We start from the raw sequence: 5,788 nt of genomic DNA on the forward strand, positions 1-5,788 counted from the left end.
CAAAAAAAAAAAAAAAAAAAAAAATTAGGCTATTGGATTAGACACAGAGGATCACTCTACACTCTTTGAGTTTATTGAATTACACGTCAATTATGTTAAATATTGGGTATTCAGTTCCAGGAATTACTGATTTTGATTTTGTTAAGTGTAATAATATTATTGTGTTTCACAGGGAAATGGTCTCTTTTTTAGATACACACTCAAGTACATAAAAGCCAATGTTATAATATCTATAATTTATTTTTAAATAATTTAGCAAAAGCCATAAAACAAGATGAAACAAATAGGATAAAATGTTAGCAACTGTTATCCAACTGAGTGATGGATAACTTGGGGTTCATTATAAAATTCTCTCAACTTTTCTGTATGTTTGAAAAAATTTATAATATAAATTCTGATTACAGCTGCTGGCTAAATTATAGGTTTTCTGTACTTGAATGTAGGAAGCATAAGGTCAAGGTTAGCCTTATTTATTGTTGTATCCCAGTAGCTGTACTATAGTACATGCTCAATAAATATATAGTAAAAGATGAACAGGTTAGGCCTTGTCAGTTGAGAAGGAGGACCCTTAGGCCAGGTGGAACTAAGCTGTGGGTGCTCTGCTGTACCCTCTCATCACCAGTCATCCTTTGCATCTCGATAGTTTCTGACTGCAAGCATCTGGGACTCCCCTCCTAAAGACTGTCCTCTGGGCACTCAGCATTTGCATGGGACTGGCTAGAAGAGCTGGGAAGTTGACACCTTTCAAGTGTAACCTGGAACGGAGGATTAGCAGAAGCTGGAAGATAAATATTTCAGTTTCCTTGCCTCTCAAGTGGAACCACTCTGAGGCTTCTTCCACATTCTCTCCCAAAGGTCGCCAGTGTAATTCAGCCCCACCTGCCCATAGCAGTGACCTGCTCATTAACACACCCTTATTGGATTACTTCCCTTCTCCTTCTTTCAACTGCACTGTCTACCATTGCTTCTTGGGATCACTTCTGAAATTAACTACAGTGACCCTTGAACGACACAGGTTTGAACTGAGTGGGTCCACCTAAAGGCATATGTTTTCAATAGTAAATATACTGTAAGATCTGCAGTTGGTTGAACCTGCAGATATGGAGCCATGGGTATGGAGGAACCTGCAGACACAAGGAACTGTGTGTATGTAGGGCCAACTATTAAATTATACGCAGATTTTGGACTGTGCAGAAAGCCGGTGCCCCAGCTCCACTTTATTTAAGGGTCAACTATATTTGCCAGAAAAATCCTTGTCTAAGATTCAACTACTAGGGGAAAAAAGAATGAGCGTAAACAAAGGCTTAAACACGGAGAGTAGGGAATGGACGGGAGAACTTTCTGGATAGATTGAACGGAAATTGGTCTCCCATTGGTGTGGGATTGTTAAGAGGCAGAAATTTCTCCCTGGGGACATCCCATGGTCTGTGCACGTTGGACCGGGTCACCTGGTTACCTGGATATTGGACGTTTGGGAAAACCCCCGTGCTCATTACCAGCTTCACTATTTCTAGAAATAAGTTACTCAGCTATTCCACTCTCAACCCCCTTTTCTGCTTTCTCCATGGAGATATTTCCTGGTGCTGGTTTTTGAATCACCAGCCAAATATTCTTTTCCTCTCTGCGTGGTGACTTTGCAGTACAGTAAAGACATATGCTCTTCACTGAGATCCAAGGCTAAATTCCATCCTGGCTTCTTCAAATGCCCTTGGATGAAAATAGACATTCCTTTCTCCTGCAGTCTTTGTGTATTCTTATTCATTAGCTGTGTTAAATCCATTAATAAAGCAGTTATGCCTATGAAGCTCCTAAATTATAACCAATTCAAAATAAAGCCCTCATATCTCCTCCCCCTTGCGTCACATATGGGGATATATGCATATGTATAGCTGATTCACTTTGTTATACAGCAGAAACTAACACACCATTGTAAAGCAATTACACTCCAATAAAGATGTTAAAAATAAAAACATAAAGCCCTCATAAAATGAAACACAAAGAAGAGGAAAAAATAAAGTTGCCTTAGCTACTGATTGTCTGTGGGGTATAATATAATCTGCTCAGTGTGACAATCAAGGACCTCAAAGACTCAAGCTCCAAAAGCAGTGGGAAGGGTCAAACAGATCTAAATTTGATTACTGACTCTGCTTCACCACCCTCCTGTGTGGTTTTGATTCTATGGCCTGTGTTTTATTATCTCTCCAAACAACAACACACACAATCCACAGTGACATTTCAATTCTTTTTTTCCCAGGCTAATGGGGAACTCATTTCTCATAAGAGAACCATTTTAAAAGAGTGGATGAATCGAATGATACATTCTTATCTTACTTCATGTTTCCAGGTACTCCCCCTGAGTTGTTACAAATCTAGTCATCCAGGTGTGAAGATTCAGTCATTCTCAACTTCTCTTGCTTAAACTTTTCGCAAAGGTCTCCTTAAATACTGTTGGTGCTATGTCCACAATGTTCCCTCAGACCTTTACTTTCTCTTATACTCCCACTTTCTCTGTCTATGAAGAGATGCCTTTTCCTACTGGTTGTATGATTTCAAAGGTTCTCCAACTGGTTTCTCTGCCTCCAATGTCCCTGCCCCCCTCACCAGCTGTCCCCACTCTGATTTTTTTCACCCTGCTGCCATGGGATTGCCCTACATATGGACCTTATATCAGAATCTGGTTCTCAAATATTCATTTGTCCGTCCACTGAATTATACTTTGTCTCTAGCTAACTACATCCTGCTTTATTTCTCTCTTCAGTACCTTGAGTCCTATATTTTATCCTCACAAGTCCTGGAATGTTCCTTTAATTTTCCTACCACTGTGCCTTGGCTCTTCCCTCGCCTAGATGCCCTTCTCAGATATGCACTTCTCAAAGTCTTCTATATCCTTAAGGTGTAGCTCAAATTTTATTCCTATCCCCAAATAGTCGGAAATGTTTCTTTAGTCACAAGACTACAGTGCATAGTTTCTCTGTAATAAAATTTACTATCTTGATTTGAAATTATTTCTTTTTTTCTGTTTTCTTCATTTGCTGGTGAGATTTTAGAAGGCAGCTACTTTTATTCATTTCAAAAATCACCCCTTGGTCCTTGGAACTGTGCTGTGTACACAGTAGGGGCTCAATCAATGTAATCCCCAAGAACAATTATGGGGGAAGGTGGAGTTTGGCTCTTAGAAATATAAATGACAATTAAGTAATACCGACACTTCTGTTTTCAATCTCGTCTTTGAGAACCAACCATTATATTTTGATAGGAAAAAACAGAACTTCCAAGCATCCACTGTGGTAGGCTGGTAGGACTCTCAATGATCCCTACTTCCTGGTATTCATGTACTTGGGTAATCCTGTCTGTTTGAGTGTGGCTGGAGCTCAGGACTCACTTCTGATGAATAAAATATGGCAGAAGTGATGTGATGACACTTCTATGACTAGGTTACCAAAAGGCTGTGATTGCCAGCACTCTCCCTTTTGCTGGCACTCTCTTTTGTCCTCTTGCTTACTTGCTGCCATGTTGTACCATGTTCTCTGGAGAGACCCACGTGGCAAGGAACCAAGGGAGGGCTCTAACAGCTTGCAAGAAGCTGAAGCCTCAGTCCAACAACCTCTGAGAAGCTGAACCCTGCCAACAACCATGTGAGTGAACGCAGAAGCAAATCTTTCTCATTTGAGCCTTGGGATGACTGCAGCCTTGTGAGAGATCCAGAGCCAGAGGACCCAGCTAATCTGTCCCAGAGTCTTGGCTTACAGACTGAAATAATAAATACTATTGCTTTAAACCATTATGTTTATCCGTAAGTATTTATGCAGCAGTAAACAACCAAGACACCTATCTTTGAAAATTCTGACCACCATCTTCAGGCTATCAGGATGTACTTTCTTATTGATAGATTGCCAGTGACATCGATTTACATTGTCTTTCTATCCCCTCTAAGTCTTTCAGGGCTTCATATAAAAATCCTTAGCTCCTAAATAGGGCTTATGCAATTATCTGCATAGAGCTAGGACAGAACTATATAAAGCTAGGACTTTAACAGATAAGAACTTAAAATAAAAAATAGTGAAAAAATGTCAGTTATGGATTGCCTACTGGTTCATGAATTTATGTGGTGTTAACTATTTTTTTTTAATTCTACAAATAAGGAAAACGAGAATCAAGTTAAGACACGTACTCAAGGTTATCATATTACAAGTACTGAAGTCAGATATCAAGCCCAGATGTGCGTATTGTCAAAACCAAGCTCTTTTCCCTAAACCAAAGTTTTTAACTGTACCTGTTCATTGTAATCACCTGAGGAACATTAAATAAACTTTGAGAGATTCTGATTAATTCTTCCGGGAAACAGCCTGGGCATTGGGATTTTTTAAAAGCTTTCCAGATGATTCTAATATGTATTCAAATTTGAGAACCACTAGACTATACATAGACCCTCCCAAACTGCATTCTTTCCCAGTGGAATTTAACCACACTCTGTGTTTGCTCCTAATTCCTGAATTTGAAATTAAGCCACTTGTATCCTTGTGGAAAAGGACAAAAATTCATCAAGACAAAAGCATTTGTTGAATACAAGCTGTGGAGAGAAATGTTCTAGGTGAAGAGGAAATAGAGAGGAGAGAAGCTCTGACCTTGAGTTACACTGACTTTGAATAAAGGAGATTTTATTACATACCAGGAAACTGATCAGCAGTTTTCCCCACATCTTATATGTCTACACTATTTACTCAGATTTCACTTGTCCTTGAATAATGGTCATTTCCCTTGAATGATAGTAATTAGAGTTGGGAGCAAACCTAGAATCCCATTATTTTTTATACAAAGAAACTGAATCTTAGGGGAAGTGATTTGCTAAAGGCCACACAGAGACTTAGTGGCAGAACTGAGTTTAGTCTAAATATTTATACTCTGCTCAAATGTCTCCTTATCAGAGAAGCCTGCCCTGATCACTATGTATAAAATAGCAGCCATCCCCCAGCATTCTCTATTCCATTTACTCTACTTTTTCCGCAGCTTTTATCATATATTTTATTCAATTATTTATTTCTGTCTCTTCCCCTTACCTCACTAGAATGAAAGCTGCACAAGGGCAGGATCTTTATATAGTTTATTTGCAGCTGTATCCTTAATGCCTGGTGGCCTGAAGGAGGCCCTCAGTAAGCGTTAGCTAATTAAGTGCAGAATAACTAGTCAGGTATTCAAAGATGAACCATCCTGAGAGTTAATAAACTCAGCATCAAAAAATACAATAAAGTAAGGGTTGGGGTACCCCTATGGGGATAGAGAAGGTGGTATCCAAACACAGATGAGAAGTTGAATCTGGTAAATTCTAAATCCCTTCCAAAACTGAGATTCTTCAATATAAAAAATGAGGTCTCCCCCCCCCCCAAAAAAAAAAACAACTCATGGTTGCTATAATTTTCATGGATTATTTGAATAAGTGTTTAATTCATTCAATATTTACATTCATTCAAGACATATTTATACCACGTAAATGCATGAACCAGTAGAGAGCCTGGCTGTGCATGTTGGGTACAGTTGTTGCATAAAGGATGCAAGACTATAGTTACTATCTTGTGCCTGTCTCTCCTCTCCTGATTATCCATCTTCTTCTGTCTCCTTACTTTCAAGTGTTCCTTCACTATTTTAGAAAGCTAAATTCATCCTAAATATTGGGAAATGTAAGAGTACATTTGTGGCATAATTTTATAGCGCGTGAGGTTCTGACCTTCTTTGCAAAACAACTCATGAAAGAGGAAACTACGTACCATGACTCTCTAAGGTCACACTCTTT

The sequence above is a fragment of the Lipotes vexillifer genome, unplaced genomic scaffold (genome assembly GCF_000442215.2).
Source record: "Lipotes vexillifer unplaced genomic scaffold, Lipotes_vexillifer_v1.1 scaffold84, whole genome shotgun sequence".
Taxonomy (NCBI): domain Eukaryota; kingdom Metazoa; phylum Chordata; class Mammalia; order Artiodactyla; family Lipotidae; genus Lipotes; species Lipotes vexillifer.